This window comes from Hyla sarda, chromosome 4, assembly GCF_029499605.1.
Source record: "Hyla sarda isolate aHylSar1 chromosome 4, aHylSar1.hap1, whole genome shotgun sequence".
NCBI lineage: Eukaryota > Metazoa > Chordata > Amphibia > Anura > Hylidae > Hyla > Hyla sarda.
The window spans coordinates 20,091,424-20,109,785 of NC_079192.1; the positions used below are offsets into that span (position 1 = coordinate 20,091,424).

General features: G+C 47.8%; 40 non-coding genes across 40 annotated transcripts in view; 28 read left to right on the top strand and 12 right to left on the bottom strand.

The window, feature by feature from the left end:
- Positions 1–65, top strand: part of TRNAL-UAA (transfer RNA leucine (anticodon UAA)) — an 82-nt gene extending 17 nt beyond the window's left edge. The window contains exon 1 of the tRNA in view: positions 1–65. This exon is cut by the window's left edge and continues 17 nt beyond it. This is a non-coding gene — a tRNA (tRNA-Leu).
- A 286-nt stretch (positions 66–351) lies between these two features.
- TRNAL-AAG (transfer RNA leucine (anticodon AAG)) lies at positions 352–433 on the top strand. Its single transcript has one exon. It is a non-coding gene; the product is annotated as a tRNA-Leu (tRNA).
- Positions 434–1,560: 1,127 nt separating this feature from the next.
- On the bottom strand, positions 1,561–1,632 carry TRNAQ-CUG (transfer RNA glutamine (anticodon CUG)). Its single transcript has one exon. It is a non-coding gene; the product is annotated as a tRNA-Gln (tRNA).
- A 155-nt stretch (positions 1,633–1,787) lies between these two features.
- On the top strand, positions 1,788–1,869 carry TRNAL-UAG (transfer RNA leucine (anticodon UAG)). Its single transcript has one exon. It is a non-coding gene; the product is annotated as a tRNA-Leu (tRNA).
- Positions 1,870–2,155: 286 nt separating this feature from the next.
- TRNAL-AAG (transfer RNA leucine (anticodon AAG)) lies at positions 2,156–2,237 on the top strand. Its single transcript has one exon. It is a non-coding gene; the product is annotated as a tRNA-Leu (tRNA).
- Positions 2,238–2,921: 684 nt separating this feature from the next.
- Positions 2,922–2,993, bottom strand: TRNAQ-CUG (transfer RNA glutamine (anticodon CUG)). Its single transcript has one exon. It is a non-coding gene; the product is annotated as a tRNA-Gln (tRNA).
- A 155-nt stretch (positions 2,994–3,148) lies between these two features.
- On the top strand, positions 3,149–3,230 carry TRNAL-UAG (transfer RNA leucine (anticodon UAG)). Its single transcript has one exon. It is a non-coding gene; the product is annotated as a tRNA-Leu (tRNA).
- A 286-nt stretch (positions 3,231–3,516) lies between these two features.
- TRNAL-AAG (transfer RNA leucine (anticodon AAG)) lies at positions 3,517–3,598 on the top strand. The gene has a single exon. It is a non-coding gene; the product is annotated as a tRNA-Leu (tRNA).
- Positions 3,599–4,282: 684 nt separating this feature from the next.
- TRNAQ-CUG (transfer RNA glutamine (anticodon CUG)) lies at positions 4,283–4,354 on the bottom strand. Its single transcript has one exon. It is a non-coding gene; the product is annotated as a tRNA-Gln (tRNA).
- A 155-nt stretch (positions 4,355–4,509) lies between these two features.
- Positions 4,510–4,591, top strand: TRNAL-UAG (transfer RNA leucine (anticodon UAG)). The gene has a single exon. It is a non-coding gene; the product is annotated as a tRNA-Leu (tRNA).
- Positions 4,592–4,877: 286 nt separating this feature from the next.
- Positions 4,878–4,959, top strand: TRNAL-AAG (transfer RNA leucine (anticodon AAG)). The gene has a single exon. It is a non-coding gene; the product is annotated as a tRNA-Leu (tRNA).
- A 677-nt stretch (positions 4,960–5,636) lies between these two features.
- On the bottom strand, positions 5,637–5,708 carry TRNAQ-CUG (transfer RNA glutamine (anticodon CUG)). The gene has a single exon. It is a non-coding gene; the product is annotated as a tRNA-Gln (tRNA).
- Positions 5,709–5,863: 155 nt separating this feature from the next.
- TRNAL-UAG (transfer RNA leucine (anticodon UAG)) lies at positions 5,864–5,945 on the top strand. The gene has a single exon. It is a non-coding gene; the product is annotated as a tRNA-Leu (tRNA).
- A 286-nt stretch (positions 5,946–6,231) lies between these two features.
- TRNAL-AAG (transfer RNA leucine (anticodon AAG)) lies at positions 6,232–6,313 on the top strand. The gene has a single exon. It is a non-coding gene; the product is annotated as a tRNA-Leu (tRNA).
- Positions 6,314–6,997: 684 nt separating this feature from the next.
- On the bottom strand, positions 6,998–7,069 carry TRNAQ-CUG (transfer RNA glutamine (anticodon CUG)). Its single transcript has one exon. It is a non-coding gene; the product is annotated as a tRNA-Gln (tRNA).
- A 330-nt stretch (positions 7,070–7,399) lies between these two features.
- Positions 7,400–7,481, top strand: TRNAL-UAG (transfer RNA leucine (anticodon UAG)). Its single transcript has one exon. It is a non-coding gene; the product is annotated as a tRNA-Leu (tRNA).
- A 286-nt stretch (positions 7,482–7,767) lies between these two features.
- TRNAL-AAG (transfer RNA leucine (anticodon AAG)) lies at positions 7,768–7,849 on the top strand. The gene has a single exon. It is a non-coding gene; the product is annotated as a tRNA-Leu (tRNA).
- A 349-nt stretch (positions 7,850–8,198) lies between these two features.
- On the top strand, positions 8,199–8,270 carry TRNAQ-CUG (transfer RNA glutamine (anticodon CUG)). Its single transcript has one exon. It is a non-coding gene; the product is annotated as a tRNA-Gln (tRNA).
- Positions 8,271–8,631: 361 nt separating this feature from the next.
- TRNAL-UAG (transfer RNA leucine (anticodon UAG)) lies at positions 8,632–8,713 on the top strand. Its single transcript has one exon. It is a non-coding gene; the product is annotated as a tRNA-Leu (tRNA).
- A 286-nt stretch (positions 8,714–8,999) lies between these two features.
- Positions 9,000–9,081, top strand: TRNAL-AAG (transfer RNA leucine (anticodon AAG)). The gene has a single exon. It is a non-coding gene; the product is annotated as a tRNA-Leu (tRNA).
- Positions 9,082–9,765: 684 nt separating this feature from the next.
- Positions 9,766–9,837, bottom strand: TRNAQ-CUG (transfer RNA glutamine (anticodon CUG)). Its single transcript has one exon. It is a non-coding gene; the product is annotated as a tRNA-Gln (tRNA).
- A 155-nt stretch (positions 9,838–9,992) lies between these two features.
- Positions 9,993–10,074, top strand: TRNAL-UAG (transfer RNA leucine (anticodon UAG)). Its single transcript has one exon. It is a non-coding gene; the product is annotated as a tRNA-Leu (tRNA).
- A 286-nt stretch (positions 10,075–10,360) lies between these two features.
- On the top strand, positions 10,361–10,442 carry TRNAL-AAG (transfer RNA leucine (anticodon AAG)). The gene has a single exon. It is a non-coding gene; the product is annotated as a tRNA-Leu (tRNA).
- Positions 10,443–11,126: 684 nt separating this feature from the next.
- Positions 11,127–11,198, bottom strand: TRNAQ-CUG (transfer RNA glutamine (anticodon CUG)). Its single transcript has one exon. It is a non-coding gene; the product is annotated as a tRNA-Gln (tRNA).
- Positions 11,199–11,353: 155 nt separating this feature from the next.
- Positions 11,354–11,435, top strand: TRNAL-UAG (transfer RNA leucine (anticodon UAG)). The gene has a single exon. It is a non-coding gene; the product is annotated as a tRNA-Leu (tRNA).
- A 286-nt stretch (positions 11,436–11,721) lies between these two features.
- On the top strand, positions 11,722–11,803 carry TRNAL-AAG (transfer RNA leucine (anticodon AAG)). Its single transcript has one exon. It is a non-coding gene; the product is annotated as a tRNA-Leu (tRNA).
- A 684-nt stretch (positions 11,804–12,487) lies between these two features.
- On the bottom strand, positions 12,488–12,559 carry TRNAQ-CUG (transfer RNA glutamine (anticodon CUG)). Its single transcript has one exon. It is a non-coding gene; the product is annotated as a tRNA-Gln (tRNA).
- A 155-nt stretch (positions 12,560–12,714) lies between these two features.
- TRNAL-AAG (transfer RNA leucine (anticodon AAG)) lies at positions 12,715–12,796 on the top strand. The gene has a single exon. It is a non-coding gene; the product is annotated as a tRNA-Leu (tRNA).
- Positions 12,797–13,480: 684 nt separating this feature from the next.
- TRNAQ-CUG (transfer RNA glutamine (anticodon CUG)) lies at positions 13,481–13,552 on the bottom strand. The gene has a single exon. It is a non-coding gene; the product is annotated as a tRNA-Gln (tRNA).
- Positions 13,553–13,707: 155 nt separating this feature from the next.
- TRNAL-UAG (transfer RNA leucine (anticodon UAG)) lies at positions 13,708–13,789 on the top strand. The gene has a single exon. It is a non-coding gene; the product is annotated as a tRNA-Leu (tRNA).
- Positions 13,790–14,075: 286 nt separating this feature from the next.
- Positions 14,076–14,157, top strand: TRNAL-AAG (transfer RNA leucine (anticodon AAG)). Its single transcript has one exon. It is a non-coding gene; the product is annotated as a tRNA-Leu (tRNA).
- Positions 14,158–14,841: 684 nt separating this feature from the next.
- Positions 14,842–14,913, bottom strand: TRNAQ-CUG (transfer RNA glutamine (anticodon CUG)). The gene has a single exon. It is a non-coding gene; the product is annotated as a tRNA-Gln (tRNA).
- Positions 14,914–15,068: 155 nt separating this feature from the next.
- Positions 15,069–15,150, top strand: TRNAL-UAG (transfer RNA leucine (anticodon UAG)). The gene has a single exon. It is a non-coding gene; the product is annotated as a tRNA-Leu (tRNA).
- Positions 15,151–15,436: 286 nt separating this feature from the next.
- TRNAL-AAG (transfer RNA leucine (anticodon AAG)) lies at positions 15,437–15,518 on the top strand. Its single transcript has one exon. It is a non-coding gene; the product is annotated as a tRNA-Leu (tRNA).
- Positions 15,519–16,202: 684 nt separating this feature from the next.
- TRNAQ-CUG (transfer RNA glutamine (anticodon CUG)) lies at positions 16,203–16,274 on the bottom strand. The gene has a single exon. It is a non-coding gene; the product is annotated as a tRNA-Gln (tRNA).
- Positions 16,275–16,429: 155 nt separating this feature from the next.
- Positions 16,430–16,511, top strand: TRNAL-UAG (transfer RNA leucine (anticodon UAG)). Its single transcript has one exon. It is a non-coding gene; the product is annotated as a tRNA-Leu (tRNA).
- Positions 16,512–16,797: 286 nt separating this feature from the next.
- TRNAL-AAG (transfer RNA leucine (anticodon AAG)) lies at positions 16,798–16,879 on the top strand. Its single transcript has one exon. It is a non-coding gene; the product is annotated as a tRNA-Leu (tRNA).
- A 684-nt stretch (positions 16,880–17,563) lies between these two features.
- On the bottom strand, positions 17,564–17,635 carry TRNAQ-CUG (transfer RNA glutamine (anticodon CUG)). Its single transcript has one exon. It is a non-coding gene; the product is annotated as a tRNA-Gln (tRNA).
- A 155-nt stretch (positions 17,636–17,790) lies between these two features.
- On the top strand, positions 17,791–17,872 carry TRNAL-UAG (transfer RNA leucine (anticodon UAG)). The gene has a single exon. It is a non-coding gene; the product is annotated as a tRNA-Leu (tRNA).
- A 286-nt stretch (positions 17,873–18,158) lies between these two features.
- On the top strand, positions 18,159–18,240 carry TRNAL-AAG (transfer RNA leucine (anticodon AAG)). The gene has a single exon. It is a non-coding gene; the product is annotated as a tRNA-Leu (tRNA).
- Positions 18,241–18,362: the final 122 nt, after the last annotated feature.

Here is an 18,362-nt window from a genome sequence, read left to right on the forward strand (position 1 = left end):
GTCTAAGGCGCTGGATTTAAGCTCCAGTCTCTTTGGAGGCGTGGGTTCGAATCCCACTGCTGCCATTAGGCACTTTTTGCTGTTTCCAGAGGGATAACGAGATTACACCTTTGATCCCTAGCGCTGAGCTAAAGCGATTAATTCTCCCTCCAGAACTATTAAACGCTGACCCTTTAAGGACATTACCATGGAGCAGCAGGCATAGGTTGTTCCTCGTTAGTATAGTTGTGAGTATTCCTGCCTGTCATGCAGGTGACCAGGCTCCGAACTCCCGAAGGGGAAGCTATGCTTGTTTTGCCCTTTACTTAGGTCTGTGTCCCCAGGTAGGGTCGGAAAGCTGCAACACCATGTGGTAGCGTGGCCGAGCGGTCTAAGGCGCTGGATTAAGGCTCCAGTCTCTTCGGGGGCGTGGGTTCGAATCCCACCGTTGCCATTGAGTAGTGTTGCTCGCGAATATTCGCAATTCGAATATTATTCGCGAATATCGCATATTCGCGAATTCGCGAATTTCGCGAATATAGCGCTATATATTCGTAATTACGAATATTCGTTTTTTTTTTTTTTTTTTCTTCACAGTACACATCACAGTGATCACCCCTCTCTGCTTCCAGCTTGTGTGGTGTAAAGAAGGCTGTAATACTACTGTTTGAGACTGGCGTGCGAAAATTCGCATATGCGAAAATTAGCATATGCTAATGTTCGCATATGCGAATTTCCGCATATGTTAATTTTCGCATGCGCGTATTTTCGCATACGCGAAAATAAAACGAGGATATAACGAATATGCGAATATTCGCGAATATATGACGAATATTCGTCCATATATTCGCGAATATTCGCGAATTCGAATATGGCCTATGCCGCTCAACACTACCATTGAGTAGCTTTTGCTTTTACTTGCTCTTTCAGCTCACGTTACATGCCCAGAATATCGATTGGTTGAGGCAGGTACCTGGCGCCAGCTAACTAATCAGCACTTCCCCTTTCAATGCAGGAGAACCTCTCGTCCCTCTCTCAGTATGGGCGCTGTATTACCACCTGCTAAGATGTTGCGCGGACAATCTGGAATACAATCCTTGAGGAGGGATCCCCAGGGATCAGATGTACTCTGTGATGAATAGGGTGAACAGGAAGAACTACAAAACTGACCCTTGCTGTCTTGCCTTAATCCTTCCCTAGATCTGAAACATAGGCACAGAGCAGCGTACACCATAATCTGCACCGAGCTGCAAAAGCCAGGGATATTCACAGAGGTTAACCCATCAGGAAATCCACTCTATACTAGCCAGAGCTGGCACTGTTTCTGGAAGAAAGAGGCAATTTAACTTTATTTTCTAATCCTGGATAACCCATATTTCTGGCATTATGGCTCCCGGGGGGATGTGAGTGCTCTGGGTTTCTTTGAGGCATGAGTTTTCATCCAAGTTCTCAACTAATTGCACCTTGGGGCGACAGAACACAAAGGTATGGAAGCAGCATTTATGGATTTGAAAAGCTCACATCTGGAAGAAGGTTAAATAATTTTAATACAGTACTGAGTAATGAGAGGAAAGTAAAGAAAGGTCCCACCGAGATTTGAACTCGGTTCACTGGATTCAGAGTCCAGAGTGCTAACCATTACACCATGGAACCATTAAGTACCTTCTCCTGCCACACTAAAACTTTTAATTCTTCCTCCAGATCTCCAGAAAACCGGGGTACGGTTCCCAGATGGGGTGGCTATGATTATTTCGCCCCTTACTTAGGTCTGCGTCCTCAGGTAGGGTTGAAAAGCATCAGTTGTGTGTGGTAGCGTGGCCGAGCAGTCTAAGGCGCTGGATTTAGGCTCCAGTCTCTTTGGAGGCGTGGGTTCGAATCCCACTGCTGCCATTAGGCACTTTTTGCTGTTTCCAGAGGGATAACGAGATTACACCTTTGATCCCTAGCGCTGAGCTAAAGCGATTAATTCTCCCTCCAGAACTATTAAACGCTGACCCTTTAAGGACATTACCATGGAGCAGCAGGCATAGGTTGTTCCTCGTTAGTATAGTTGTGAGTATTCCTGCCTGTCATGCAGGTGACCAGGCTCCGAATTCCCGAAGGGGAAGCTATGCTTGTTTTGCCCTTTACTTAGGTCTGTGTCCCCAGGTAGGGTCGGAAAGCTGCAACACCATGTGGTAGCGTGGCCGAGCGGTCTAAGGTGCTGGATTAAGGCTCCAGTCTCTTCGGGGGCGTGGGTTCGAATCCCACCGTTGCCATTGAGTAGCTTTTGCTTTTACTTGCTCTTTCAGCTCACGTTACATGCCCAGAATATCGATTGGTTGAGGCAGGTACCTGGCGCCAGCTAACTAATCAGCACTTCCCCTTTCAATGCAGGAGAACCTCTCGTCCCTCTCTCAGTATGGGCGCTGTATTACCACCTGCTAAGATGTTGCGCGGACAATCTGGAATACAATCCTTGAGGAGGGATCACCAGGGATCAGATGTACTCTGTGATGAATAGGGTGAACAGGAAGAACTACAAAACTGACCCTTGCTGTCTTGCCTTAATCCTTCCCTAGATCTGAAACATAGGCACAGAGCAGCGTACACCATAATCTGCACCGAGCTGCAAAAGCCAGGGATATTCACAGAGGTTAACCAATCAGGAAATCCACTCTATACTAGCCAGAGCTGGCACTGTTTCTGGAAGAAAGAGGCAATTTAACTTTATTTTCTAATCCTGGATAACCCATATTTCTGGCATTATGGCTCCCGGGGGGATGTGAGTGCTCTGGGTTTCTTTGAGGCATGAGTTTTCATCCAAGTTCTCAACTAATTGCACCTTGGGGTGACAGAACACAAAGGTATGGAAGCAGCATTTATGGATTTGAAAAGCTCACATCTGGAAGAAGGTTAAATAATTTTAATACAGTACTGAGTAATGAGAGGAAAGTAAAGAAAGGTCCCACCGAGATTTGAACTCGGATCACTGGATTCAGAGTCCAGAGTGCTAACCATTACACCATGGAACCATTAAGTACCTTCACCTGCCACACTAAAACTTTTAATTCTTCCTCCAGATCTCCAGAAAACCGGGGTACGGTTCCCAGATGGGGTGGCTATGATTATTTCGCCCCTTACTTAGGTCTGCGTCCTCAGGTAGGGTTGAAAAGCAGCAGTTGTGTGTGGTAGCGTGGCCGAGCAGTCTAAGGCGCTGGATTTAGGCTCCAGTCTCTTTGGAGGCGTGGGTTCGAATCCCACCGCTGCCATTAGGCACTTTTTGCTGTTTCCAGAGGTATAACGAGATTACACCTTTGATCCCTAGCGCTGAGCTAAAGCGATTAATTCTCCCTTCAGAACTATTAAACGCTGACCCTTTAAGGACATTACCATGGAGCAGCAGGCATAGGTTGTTCCTCGTTAGTATAGTTGTGAGTATTCCTGCCTGTCATGCAGGTGACCAGGCTCCGAATTCCCGAAGGGGAAGCTATGCTTGTTTTGCCCTTTACTTAGGTCTGTGTCCCCAGGTAGGGTCGGAAAGCTGCAACACCATGTGGTAGCGTGGCCGAGCGGTCTAAGGCGCTGGATTAAGGCTCCAGTCTCTTCGGGGGCGTGGGTTCGAATCCCACCGTTGCCATTGAGTAGCTTTTGCTTTTACTTGCTCTTTCAGCTCACGTTACATGCCCAGAATATCGATTGGTTGAGGCAGGTACCTGGCGCCAGCTAACTAATCAGCGCTTCCCCTTTCAATGCAGGAGAACCTCTCGTCCCTCTCTCAGTATGGGCGCTGTATTACCACCTGCTAAGATGTTGCGCGGACAATCTGGAATACAATCCTTGAGGAGGGATCCCCAGGGATCAGATGTACTCTCTGATGAATAGGGTGAACAGGAAGAACTACAAAACTGACCCTTGCTGTCTTGCCTTAATCCTTCCCTAGATCTGAAACATAGGCACAGAGCAGCGTACACCATAATCTGCACCGAGCTGCAAAAGCCAGGGATATTCACAGAGGTAAACCAATCAGGAAATCCACTCTATACTAGCCAGAGCTGGCACTGTTTCTGGAAGAAAGAGGCAATTTAACTTTATTTTCTAATCCTGGATAACCCATATTTCTGGCATTATGGCTTCCGGGGGGATGTGAGTGCTCTGGGTTTCTTTGAGGCATGAGTTTTCATCCAAGTTCTCAACTAATTGCACCTTGGGGCGACAGAACACAAAGGTATGGAAGCAGCATTTATGGATTTGAAAAGCTCACATCTGGAAGAAGGTTAAATAATTTTAATACAGTACTGAGTAATGAGAGGAAAGTAAAGAAAGGTCCCACCGAGATTTGAACTCGGATCACTGGATTCAGAGTCCAGAGTGCTAACCATTACACCATGGAACCATTAAGTACCTTCACCTGCCACACTAAAACTTTTAATTCTTCCTCCAGATCTCCAGAAAACCGGGGTACGGTTCCCAGATGGGGTGGCTATGATTATTTCGCCCCTTACTTAGGTCTGCGTCCTCAGGTAGGGTTGAAAAGCAGCAGTTGTGTGTGGTAGCGTGGCCGAGCGGTCTAAGGCGCTGGATTTAGGCTCCAGTCTCTTTGGAGGCGTGGGTTCGAATCCCACCGCTGCCATTAGGCACTTTTAGCTGTTTCCAGAGGTATAACGAGATTACACCTTTGATCCCTAGCGCAGAGCTAAAGCGATTAATTCTCCCTTCAGAACTATTAAACGCTGACCCTTTAAGGACATTACCATGGAGCAGCAGGCATAGGTTGTTCCTCGTTAGTATAGTTGTGAGTATTCCTGCCTGTCATGCAGGTGACCAGGCTCCGAATTCCCGAAGGGGAAGCTATGCTTGTTTTGCCCTTTACTTAGGTCTGTGTCCCCAGGTAGGGTCGGAAAGCTGCAACACCATGTGGTAGCGTGGCCGAGCGGTCTAAGGTGCTGGATTAAGGCTCCAGTCTCTTCTGGGGCGTGGGTTCGAATCCCACCGTTGCCATTGAGTAGCTTTTGCTTTTACTTGCTCTTTCAGCTCACGTTACATGCCCAGAATATCGATTGGTTGAGGCAGGTACCTGGCGCCAGCTAACTAATCAGCGCTTCCCCTTTCAATGCAGGAGAACCTCTCGTCCCTCTCTCAGTATGGGCGCTGTATTACCACCTGCTAAGATGTTGCGCGGACAATCTGGAATACAATCCTTGAGGAGGGATCCCCAGGGATCAGATGTACTCTGTGATGAATAGGGTGAACAGGAAGAACTACAAAACTGACCCTTGCTGTCTTGCCTTAATCCTTCCCTAGATCTGAAACATAGGCACAGAGCAGCGTACACCATAATCTGCACCGAGCTGCAAAAGCCAGGGATATTCACAGAGGTTAACCAATCAGGAAATCCACTCTATACTAGCCAGAGCTGGCACTGTTTCTGGAAGAAAGAGGCAATTTAACTTTATTTTCTAATCCTGGATAACCCATATTTCTGGCATTATGGCTCCCGGGGGGATGTGAGTGCTCTGGGTTTCTTTGAGGCATGAGTTTTCATCCAAGTTCTCAACTAATTGCACCTTGGGGCGACAGAACACAAAGGTATGGAAGCAGCATTTATGGATTTGAAAAGCTCACATCTGGAAGAAGGTTAAATAATTTTAATACAGTACTGAGAGGAAAGTAAAGAAAGGTCCCACCGAGATTTGAACTCGGATCACTGGATTCAGAGTCCAGAGTGCTAACCATTACACCATGGAACCATTAAGTACCTTCTCCTGCCACACTAAAACTTTTAATTCTTCCTCCAGATCTCCAGAAAACCGGGGTACGGTTCCCAGATGGGGTGGCTATGATTATTTCGCCCCTTATTTAGGTCTGCGTCCTCAGGTAGGGTTGAAAAGCAGCAGTTGTGTGTGGTAGCGTGGCCGAGCAGTCTAAGGCGCTGGATTTAGGCTCCAGTCTCTTTGGAGGCGTGGGTTCGAATCCCACTGCTGCCATTAGGCACTTTTTGCTGTTTCCAGAGGGATAACGAGATTACACCTTTGATCCCTAGCGCTGAGCTAAAGCGATTAATTCTCCCTCCAGAACTATTAAACGCTGACCCTTTAAGGACATTACCATGGAGCAGCAGGCATAGGTTGTTCCTCGTTAGTATAGTTGTGAGTATTCCTGCCTGTCATGCAGGTGACCAGGCTCCGAATTCTCGAAGGGGAAGCTATGCTTGTTTTGCCCTTTACTTAGGTCTGTGTCCCCAGGTAGGGTCGGAAAGCTGCAACACCATGTGGTAGCGTGGCCGAGCGGTCTAAGGCGCTGGATTAAGGCTCCAGTCTCTTCGGGGGTGTGGGTTCGAATCCCACCGTTGCCATTGAGTAGCTTTTGCTTTTACTTGCTCTTTCAGCTCACGTTACATGCCCAGAATATCGATTGGTTGAGGCAGGTACCTGGCGCCAGCTAACTAATCAGCACTTCCCCTTTCAATGCAGGAGAACCTCTCGTCCCTCTCTCAGTATGGGCGCTGTATTACCACCTGCTAAGATGTTGCGCGGACAATCTGGAATACAATCCTTGAGGAGGGATCCCCAGGGATCAGATGTACTCTGTGATGAATAGGGTGAACAGGAAGAACTACAAAACTGACCCTTGCTGTCTTGCCTTAATCCTTCCCTAGATCTGAAACATAGGCACAGAGCAGCGTACACCATAATCTGCACCGAGCTGCAAAAGCCAGGGATATTCACAGAGGTTAACCAATCAGGAAATCCACTCTATACTATCCAGAGCTGGCACTGTTTCTGGAAGAAAGAGGCAATTTAACTTTATTTTCTAATCCTGGATAACCCATATTTCTGGCATTATGGCTCCCGGGGGGATGTGAGTGCTCTGGGTTTCTTTGAGGCATGAGTTTTCATCCAAGTTCTCAACTAATTGCACCTTGGGGCGACAGAACACAAAGGTATGGAAGCAGCATTTATGGATTTGAAAAGCTCACATCTGGAAGAAGGTTAAATAATTTTAATACAGTACTGAGTAATGAGAGGAAAGTAAAGAAAGGTCCCACCGAGATTTGAACTCGGATCACTGGATTCAGAGTCCAGAGTGCTAACCATTACACCATGGAACCATTAAGTACCTTCTCCTGCCACACTAAAACTTTTAATTCTTCCTCCAGATCTCCAGAAAACCGGGGTACGGTTCCCAGATGGGGTGGCTATGATTATTTCGCCCCTTATTTAGGTCTGCGTCCTCAGGTAGGGTTGAAAAGCAGCAGTTGTGTGTGGTAGCGTGGCCGAGCGGTCCCTCTCTCCCTTCTCCTGCCACACTAAAACTTTTAATTCTTCCTCCAGATCTCCAGAAAACCGGGGTACGGTTCCCAGATGGGGTGGCTATGATTATTTCGCCCCTTATTTAGGTCTGCGTCCTCAGGTAGGGTTGAAAAGCAGCAGTTGTGTGTGGTAGCGTGGCCGAGCGGTCTAAGGCGCTGGATTTAGGCTCCAGTCTCTTTGGAGGCGTGGGTTCGAATCCCACCGCTGCCATTAGGCACTTTTTGCTGTTTCCAGAGGTATAACGAGATTACACCTTTGATCCCTAGCGCTGAGCTAAAGCGATTAATTCTCCCTTCAGAACTATTAAACGCTGACCCTTTAATTACATTACCATGGAGCAGCAGGCATAGGTTGTTCCTCGTTAGTATAGTTGTGAGTATTCCTGCCTGTCATGCAGGTGACCAGGCTCCGAATTCCCGAAGGGGAAGCTATGCTTGTTTTGCCCTTTACTTAGGTCTGTGTCCCCAGGTAGGGTCGGAAAGCTGCAACACCATGTGGTAGCGTGGCCGAGCGGTCTAAGGCGCTGGATTAAGGCTCCAGTCTCTTCGGGGGCGTGGGTTCGAATCCCACCGTTGCCATTGAGTAGCTTTTGCTTTTACTTGCTCTTTCAGCTCACGTTACATGCCCAGAATATCGATTGGTTGAGGCAGGTACCTGGCGCCAGCTAACTAATCAGCGCTTCCCCTTTCAATGCAGGAGAACCTCTCGTCCCTCTCTCAGTATGGGCGCTGTATTACCACCTGCTAAGATGTTGCGCGGACAATCTGGAATACAATCCTTGAGGAGGGATCCCCAGGGATCAGATGTACTCTGTGATGAATAGGGTGAACAGGAAGAACTACAAAACTGACCCTTGCTGTCTTGCTGTTTTCTGGAGATCTGGAGGAAGAATTAAAAGTTTTAGTGTGGCAGGTGAAGGTACTTAATGGTTCCATGGTGTAATGGTTAGCACTCTGGACTCTGAATCCAGTGATCCGAGTTCAAATCTCGGTGGGACCATTCTTTACTTTCCTCTCATTACTCAGTACTGTACAGGAAGAACTACAAAACTGACCCTTGCTGTCTTGCCTTAATCCTTCCCTAGATCTGAAACATAGGCACAGAGCAGCGTACACCATAATCTGCACCGAGCTGCAAAAGCCAGGGATATTCACAGAGGTCACTGGATTCAGAGTCCAGAGTGCTAACCATTACACCATGGAACCATTAAGTACCTTCACCTGCCACACTAAAACTTTTAATTCTTCCTCCAGATCTCCAGGAAACCGGGGTACGGTTCCCAGATGGGGTGGCTATGATTATTTCGCCCCTTACTTAGGTCTGCGTCCTCAGGTAGGGTTGAAAAGCATCAGTTGTGTGTGGTAGCGTGGCCGAGCAGTCTAAGGCGCTGGATTTAGGCTCCAGTCTCTTTGGAGGCGTGGGTTCGAATCCCACTGCTGCCATTAGGCACTTTTTGCTGTTTCCAGAGGTATAACGAGATTACACCTTTGATCCCTAGCGCTGAGCTAAAGCGATTAATTCTCCCTCCAGAACTATTAAACGCTGACCCTTTAAGGACATTACCATGGAGCAGCAGGCATAGGTTGTTCCTCGTTAGTATAGTTGTGAGTATTCCTGCCTGTCATGCAGGTGACCAGGCTCCGAATTCCCGAAGGGGAAGCTATGCTTGTTTTGCCCTTTACTTAGGTCTGTGTCCCCAGGTAGGGTCGGCAAGCTGCAACACCATGTGGTGGCGTGGCCGAGCAGTCTAAGGCGCTGGATTAAGGCTCCAGTCTCTTCGGGGGCGTGGGTTCGAATCCCACCGTTGCCATTGAGTAGCTTTTGCTTTTACTTGCTCTTTCAGCTCACGTTACATGCCCAGAATATCGATTGGTTGAGGCAGGTACCTGGCGCCAGCTAACTAATCAGCACTTCCCCTTTCAATGCAGGAGAACCTCTCGTCCCTCTCTCAGTATGGGCGCTGTATTACCACCTGCTAAGATGTTGCGCGGACAATCTGGAATACAATCCTTGAGGAGGGATCCCCAGGGATCAGATGTACTCTGTGATGAATAGGTCGAACAGGAAGAACTACAAAACTGACCCTTGCTGTCTTGCCTTAATCCTTCCCTAGATCTGAAACATAGGCACAGAGCAGCGTACACCATAATCTGCACCGAGCTGCAAAAGCCAGGGATATTCACAGAGGTTAACCAATCAGGAAATCCACTCTATACTAGCCAGAGCTGGCACTGTTTCTGGAAGAAAGAGGCAATTTAACTTTATTTTCTAATCCTGGATAACCCATATTTCTGGCATTATGGCTCCCGGGGGGATGTGAGTGCTCTGGGTTTCTTTGAGGCATGAGTTTTCATCCAAGTTCTCAACTAATTGCACCTTGGGGCGACAGAACACAAAGGTATGGAAGCAGCATTTATGGATTTGAAAAGCTCACATCTGGAAGAAGGTTAAATAATTTTAATACAGTACTGAGTAATGAGAGGAAAGTAAAGAAAGGTCCCACCGAGATTTGAACTTGGATCACTGGATTCAGAGTCCAGAGTGCTAACCATTACACCATGGAACCATTAAGTACTTTCACCTGCCACACTAAAACTTTTAATTCTTCCTCCAGATCTCCAGAAAACCGGGGTACGGTTCCCAGATGGGGTGGCTATGATTATTTCGCCCCTTACTTAGGTCTGCGTCCTCAGGTAGGGTTGAAAAGCAGCAGTTGTGTGTGGTAGCGTGGCCGAGCGGTCTAAGGCGCTGGATTTAGGCTCCAGTCTCTTTGGAGGCGTGGGTTCGAATCCCACCGCTGCCATTAGGCACTTTTTGTTGTTTCCAGAGGTATAACGAGATTACACCTTTGATCCCTAGCGCTGAGCTAAAGCGATTAATTCTCCCTTCAGAACTATTAAACGCTGACCCTTTAAGGAAATTACCATGGAGCAGCAGGCATAGGTTGTTCCTCGTTAGTATAGTTGTGAGTATTCCTGCCTGTCATGCAGGTGACCAGGCTCCGAATTCCCGAAGGGGAAGCTATGCTTGTTTTGCCCTTTACTTAGGTCTGTGTCCCCAGGTAGGGTCGGAAAGCTGCAACACCGTGTGGTAGCGTGGCCGAGCGGTCTAAGGCGCTGGATTAAGGCTCCAGTCTCTTCGGGGGCGTGGGTTCGAATCCCACCGTTGCCATTGAGTAGCTTTTGCTTTTACTTGCTCTTTCAGCTCACGTTACATGCCCAGAATATCGATTGGTTGAGGCAGGTACCTGGCGCCAGCTAACTAATCAGCGCTTCCCCTTTCAATGCAGGAGAACCTCTCGTCCCTCTCTCAGTATGTGCGCTGTATTACCACCTGCTAAGATGTTGCGCGGACAATCTGGAATACAATCCTTGAGGAGGGATCCCCAGGGATCAGATGTACTCTGTGATGAATAGGGTGAACAGGAAGAACTACAAAACTGACCCTTGCTGTCTTGCCTTAATCCTTCCCTAGATCTGAAACATAGGCACAGAGCAGCGTACACCATAATCTGCACCGAGCTGCAAAAGCCAGGGATATTCACAGAGGTTAACCAATCAGGAAATCCACTCTATACTAGCCAGAGCTGGCACTGTTTCTGGAAGAAAGAGGCAATTTAACTTTATTTTCTAATCCTGGATAACCCATATTTCTGGCATTATGGCTCCCGGGGGGATGTGAGTGCTCTGGGTTTCTTTGAGGCATGAGTTTTCATCCAAGTTCTCAACTAATTGCACCTTGGGGCGACAGAACACAAAGGTATGGAAGCAGCATTTATGGATTTGAAAAGCTCACATCTGGAAGAAGGTTAAATAATTTTAATACAGTACTGAGTAATGAGAGGAAAGTAAAGAAAGGTCCCACCGAGATTTGAACTTGGATCACTGGATTCAGAGTCCAGAGTGCTAACCATTACACCATGGAACCATTAAGTACCTTCACCTGCCACACTAAAACTTTTAATTCTTCCTCCAGATCTCCAGAAAACCGGGGTACGGTTCCCAGATGGGGTGGCTATGATTATTTCGCCCCTTACTTAGGTCTGCGTCCTCAGGTAGGGTTGAAAAGCAGCAGTTGTGTGTGGTAGCGTGGCCGAGCGGTCTAAGGCGCTGGATTTAGGCTCCAGTCTCTTTGGAGGCGTGGGTTCGAATCCCACCGCTGCCATTAGGCACTTTTTGCTGTTTCCAGAGGTATAACGAGATTACACCTTTGATCCCTAGCGCTGAGCTAAAGCGATTAATTCTCCCTTCAGAACTATTAAACGCTGACCCTTTAAGGACATTACCATGGAGCAGCAGGCATAGGTTGTTCCTCGTTAGTATAGTTGTGAGTATTCCTGCCTGTCATGCAGGTGACCAGGCTCCGAATTCCCGAAGGGGAAGCTATGCTTGTTTTGCCCTTTACTTAGGTCTGTGTCCCCAGGTAGGGTCGGAAAGCTGCAACACCATGTGGTAGCGTGGCCGAGCGGTCTAAGGCGCTGGATTAAGGCTCCAGTCTCTTCGGGGGCGTGGGTTCGAATCCCACCGTTGCCATTGAGTAGCTTTTGCTTTTACTTGCTCTTTCAGCTCACGTTACATGCCCAGAATATGGATTGGTTGAGGCAGGTACCTGGCGCCAGCTAACTAATCAGCGCTTCCCCTTTCAATGCAGGAGAACCTCTCGTCCCTCTCTCAGTATGGGCGCTGTATTACCACCTGCTAAGATGTTGCGCGGACAATCTGGAATACAATCCTTGAGGAGGGATCCCCAGGGATCAGATGTACTCTGTGATGAATAGGGTGAACAGGAAGAACTACAAAACTGACCCTTGCTGTCTTGCCTTAATCCTTCCCTAGATCTGAAACATAGGCACAGAGCAGCGTACACCATAATCTGCACCGAGCTGCAAAAGCCAGGGATATTCACAGAGGTTAACCAATCAGGAAATCCACTCTATACTAGCCAGAGCTGGCACTGTTTCTGGAAGAAAGAGGCAATTTAACTTTATTTTCTAATCCTGGATAACCCATATTTCTGGCATTATGGCTCCCGGGGGGATGTGAGTGCTCTGGGTTTCTTTGAGGCATGAGTTTTCATCCAAGTTCTCAACTAATTGCACCTTGGGGCGACAGAACACAAAGGTATGGAAGCAGCATTTATGGATTTGAAAAGCTCACATCTGGAAGAAGGTTAAATAATTTTAATACAGTACTGAGTAATGAGAGGAAAGTAAAGAAAGGTCCCACCGAGATTTGAACTCGGATCACTGGATTCAGAGTCCAGAGTGCTAACCATTACACCATGGAACCATTAAGTACCTTCACCTGCCACACTAAAACTTTTAATTCTTCCTCCAGATCTCCAGAAAACCGGGGTACGGTTCCCAGATGGGGTGGCTATGATTATTTCGCCCCTTACTTAGGTCTGCGTCCTCAGGTAGGGTTGAAAAGCAGCAGTTGTGTGTGGTAGCGTGGCCGAGCGGTCTAAGGCGCTGGATTAAGGCTCCAGTCTCTTCGGGGGCGTGGGTTCGAATCCCACCGTTGCCATTGAGTAGCTTTTGCTTTTACTTGCTCTTTCAGCTCACGTTACATGCCCAGAATATCGATTGGTTGAGGCAGGTACCTGGCGCCAGCTAACTAATCAGCGCTTCCCCTTTCAATGCAGGAGAACCTCTCGTCCCTCTCTCAGTATGGGCGCTGTATTACCACCTGCTAAGATGTTGCGCGGACAATCTGGAATACAATCCTTGAGGAGGGATCCCCAGGGATCAGATGTACTCTGTGATGAATAGGGTGAACAGGAAGAACTACAAAACTGACCCTTGCTGTCTTGCCTTAATCCTTCCCTAGATCTGAAACATAGGCACAGAGCAGCGTACACCATAATCTGCACCGAGCTGCAAAAGCCAGGGATATTCACAGAGGTTAACCAATCAGGAAATCCACTCTATACTAGCCAGAGCTGGCACTGTTTCTGGAAGAAAGAGGCAATTTAACTTTATTTTCTAATCCTGGATAACCCATATTTCTGGCATTATGGCTCCCGGGGGGATGTGAGTGCTCTGGGTTTCTTTGAGGCATGAGTTTTCATCCAAGTTCTCAACTAATTGCACCTTGGGGCGACAGAACACAAAGGTATGGAAGCAGCATTTATGGATTTGAAAAGCTCACATCTGGAAGAAGGTTAAATAATTTTAATACAGTACTGAGTAATGAGAGGAAAGTAAAGAAAGGTCCCACCGAGATTTGAACTTGGATCACTGGATTCAGAGTCCAGAGTGCTAACCATTACACCATGGAACCATTAAGTACCTTCACCTGCCACACTAAAACTTTTAATTCTTCCTCCAGATCTCCAGAAAACCGGGGTACGGTTCCCAGATGGGGTGGCTATGATTATTTCGCCCCTTACTTAGGTCTGCGTCCTCAGGTAGGGTTGAAAAGCAGCAGTTGTGTGTGGTAGCGTGGCCGAGCGGTCTAAGGCGCTGGATTTAGGCTCCAGTCTCTTTGGAGGCGTGGGTTCGAATCCCACCGCTGCCATTAGGCACTTTTTGCTGTTTCCAGAGGTATAACGAGATTACACCTTTGATCCCTAGCGCTGAGCTAAAGCGATTAATTCTCCCTTCAGAACTATTAAACGCTGACCCTTTAAGGACATTACCATGGAGCAGCAGGCATAGGTTGTTCCTCGTTAGTATAGTTGTGAGTATTCCTGCCTGTCATGCAGGTGACCAGGCTCCGAATTCCCGAAGGGGAAGCTATGCTTGTTTTGCCCTTTACTTAGGTCTGTGTCCCCAGGTAGGGTCGGAAAGCTGCAACACCATGTGGTAGCGTGGCCGAGCAGTCTAAGGCGCTGGATTAAGGCTCCAGTCTCTTCGGGGGCGTGGGTTCGAATCCCACCGTTGCCATTGAGTAGCTTTTGCTTTTACTTGCTCTTTCAGCTCACGTTACATGCCGAGAATATCGATTGGTTGAGGCAGGTACCTGGCGCCAGCTAACTAATCAGCACTTCCCCTTTCAATGCAGGAGAACCTCTCGTCCCTCTCTCAGTATGGGCGCTGTATTACCACCTGCTAAGATGTTGCGCGGACAATCTGGAATACAATCCTTGAGGAGGGATCCCCAGGGATCAGATGTACTCTGTGATGAATAGGGTGAACAGGAAGAACTACAAAACTGACCCTTGCTGTCTTGCCTTAATCCTTCCCTAGATCTGAAACATAGGCACAGAGCAGCGTACACCATAATCTGCACCGAGCTGCAAAAGCCAGGGATATTCACAGAGGTTAACCAATCAGGAAATCCACTCTATACTAGCCAGAGCTGGCACTGTTTCTGGAAGAAAGAGGCAATTTAACTTTATTTTCTAATCCTGGATAACCCATATTTCTGGCATTATGGCTCCCGGGGGGATGTGAGTGCTCTGGGTTTCTTTGAGGCATGAGTTTTCATCCAAGTTCTCAATTAATTGCACCTTGGGGCGACAGAACACAAAGGTATGGAAGCAGCATTTATGGATTTGAAAAGCTCACATCTGGAAGAAGGTTAAATAATTTTAATACAGTACTGAGTAATGAGAGGAAAGTAAAGAAAGGTCCCACCGAGATTTGAACTTGGATCACTGGATTCAGAGTCCAGAGTGCTAACCATTACACCATGGAACCATTAAGTACTTTCACCTGCCACACTAAAACTTTTAATTCTTCCTCCAGATCTCCAGAAAACCGGGGTACGGTTCCCAGATGGGGTGGCTATGATTATTTCGCCCCTTACTTAGGTCTGCGTCCTCAGGTAGGGTTGAAAAGCAGCAGTTGTGTGTGGTAGCGTGGCCGAGCGGTCTAAGGCGCTGGATTTAGGCTCCAGTCTCTTTGGAGGCGTGGGTTCGAATCCCACCGCTGCCATTAGGCACTTTTTGCTGTTTCCAGAGGTATAACGAGATTACACCTTTGATCCCTAGCGCTGAGCTAAAGCGATTAATTCTCCCTTCAGAACTATTAAACGCTGACCCTTTAAGGACATTACCATGGAGCAGCAGGCATAGGTTGTTCCTCGTTAGTATAGTTGTGAGTATTCCTGCCTGTCATGCAGGTGACCAGGCTCCGAATTCCCGAAGGGGAAGCTATGCTTGTTTTGCCCTTTACTTAGGTCTGTGTCCCCAGGTAGGGTCGGAAAGCTGCAACACCATGTGGTAGCGTGGCCGAGCGGTCTAAGGCGCTGGATTAAGGCTCCAGTCTCTTCGGGGGCGTGGGTTCGAATCCCACCGTTGCCATTGAGTAGCTTTTGCTTTTACTTGCTCTTTCAGCTCACGTTACATGCCCAGAATATCGATTGGTTGAGGCAGGTACCTGGCGCCAGCTAACTAATCAGCGCTTCCCCTTTCAATGCAGGAGAACCTCTCGTCCCTCTCTCAGTATGTGCGCTGTATTACCACCTGCTAAGATGTTGCGCGGACAATCTGGAATACAATCCTTGAGGAGGGATCCCCAGGGATCAGATGTACTCTGTGATGAATAGGGTGAACAGGAAGAACTACAAAACTGACCCTTGCTGTCTTGCCTTAATCCTTCCCTAGATCTGAAACATAGGCACAGAGCAGCGTACACCATAATCTGCACCGAGCTGCAAAAGCCAGGGATATTCACAGAGGTTAACCAATCAGGAAATCCACTCTATACTAGCCAGAGCTGGCACTGTTTCTGGAAGAAAGAGGCAATTTAACTTTATTTTCTAATCCTGGATAACCCATATTTCTGGCATTATGGCTCCCGGGGGGATGTGAGTGCTCTGGGTTTCTTTGAGGCATGAGTTTTCATCCAAGTTCTCAACTAATTGCACCTTGGGGCGACAGAACACAAAGGTATGGAAGCAGCATTTATGGATTTGAAAAGCTCACATCTGGAAGAAGGTTAAATAATTTTAATACAGTACTGAGTAATGAGAGGAAAGTAAAGAAAGGTCCCACCGAGATTTGAACTCGGATCACTGGATTCAGAGTCCAGAGTGCTAACCATTACACCATGGAACCATTAAGTACCTTCACCTGCCACACTAAAACTTTTAATTCTTCCTCCAGATCTCCAGAAAACCGGGGTACGGTTCCCAGATGGGGTGGCTATGATTATTTCGCCCCTTACTTAGGTCTGCGTCCTCAGGTAGGGTTGAAAAGCATCAGTTGTGTGTGGTAGCGTGGCCGAGCAGTCTAAGGCGCTGGATTTAGGCTCCAGTCTCTTTGGAGGCGTGGGTTCGAATCCCACTGCTGCCATTAGGCACTTTTTGCTGTTTCCAGAGGGATAACGAGATTACACCTTTGATCCCTAGCGCTGAGCTAAAGCGATTAATTCTCCCTCCAGAACTATTAAACGCTGACCCTTTAAGGACATTACCATGGAGCAGCAGGCATAGGTTGTTCCTCGTTAGTATAGTTGTGAGTATTCCTGCCTGTCATGCAGGTGACCAGGCTCCGAATTCCCGAAGGGGAAGCTATGCTTGTTTTGCCCTTTACTTAGGTCTGTGTCCCCAGGTAGGGTCGGAAAGCTGCAACACCATGTGGTAGCGTGGCCGAGCAGTCTAAGGCGCTGGATTAAGGCTCCAGTCTCTTCGGGGGCGTGGGTTCGAATCCCACCGTTGCCATTGAGTAGCTTTTGCTTTTACTTGCTCTTTCAGCTCACGTTACATGCCCAGAATATCGATTGGTTGAGGCAGGTACCTGGCGCCAGCTAACTAATCAGCACTTCCCCTTTCAATGCAGGAGAACCTCTCGTCCCTCTCTCAGTATGGGCGCTGTATTACCACCTGCTAAGATGTTGCGCGGACAATCTGGAATACAATCCTTGAGGAGGGATCCCCAGGGATCAGATGTACTCTGTGATGAATAGGGTGAACAGGAAGAACTACAAAACTGACCCTTGCTGTCTTGCCTTAATCCTTCCCTAGATCTGAAACATAGGCACAGAGCAGCGTACACCATAATCTGCACCGAGCTGCAAAAGCCAGGGATATTCACAGAGGTAAACCAATCAGGAAATCCACTCTATACTAGCCAGAGCTGGCACTGTTTCTGGAAGAAAGAGGCAATTTAACTTTATTTTCTAATCCTGGATAACCCATATTTCTGGCATTATGGCTTCCGGGGGGATGTGAGTGCTCTGGGTTTCTTTGAGGCATGAGTTTTCATCCAAGTTCTCAACTAATTGCACCTTGGGGCGACAGAACACAAAGGTATGGAAGCAGCATTTATGGATTTGAAAAGCTCACATCTGGAAGAAGGTTAAATAATTTTAATACAGTACTGAGTAATGAGAGGAAAGTAAAGAAAGGTCCCACCGAGATTTGAACTCGGATCACTGGATTCAGAGTCCAGAGTGCTAACCATTACACCATGGAACCATTAAGTACCTTCACCTGCCACACTAAAACTTTTAATTCTTCCTCCAGATCTCCAGAAAACCGGGGTACGGTTCCCAGATGGGGTGGCTATGATTATTTCGCCCCTTACTTAGGTCTGCGTCCTCAGGTAGGGTTGAAAAGCAGCAGTTGTGTGTGGTAGCGTGGCCGAGCGGTCTAAGGCGCTGGATTTAGGCTCCAGTCTCTTTGGAGGCGTGGGTTCGAATCCCACCGCTGCCATTAGGCACTTTTAGCTGTTTCCAGAGGTATAACGAGATTACACCTTTGATCCCTAGCGCAGAGCTAAAGCGATTAATTCTCCCTTCAGAACTATTAAACGCTGACCCTTTAAGGACATTACCATGGAGCAGCAGGCATAGGTTGTTCCTCGTTAGTATAGTTGTGAGTATTCCTGCCTGTCATGCAGGTGACCAGGCTCCGAATTCCCGAAGGGGAAGCTATGCTTGTTTTGCCCTTTACTTAGGTCTGTGTCCCCAGGTAGGGTCGGAAAGCTGCAACACCATGTGGTAGCGTGGCCGAGCGGTCTAAGGTGCTGGATTAAGGCTCCAGTCTCTTCTGGGGCGTGGGTTCGAATCCCACCGTTGCCATTGAGTAGCTTTTGCTTTTACTTGCTCTTTCAGCTCACGTTACATGCCCAGAATATCGATTGGTTGAGGCAGGTACCTGGCGCCAGCTAACTAATCAGCGCTTCCCCTTTCAATGCAGGAGA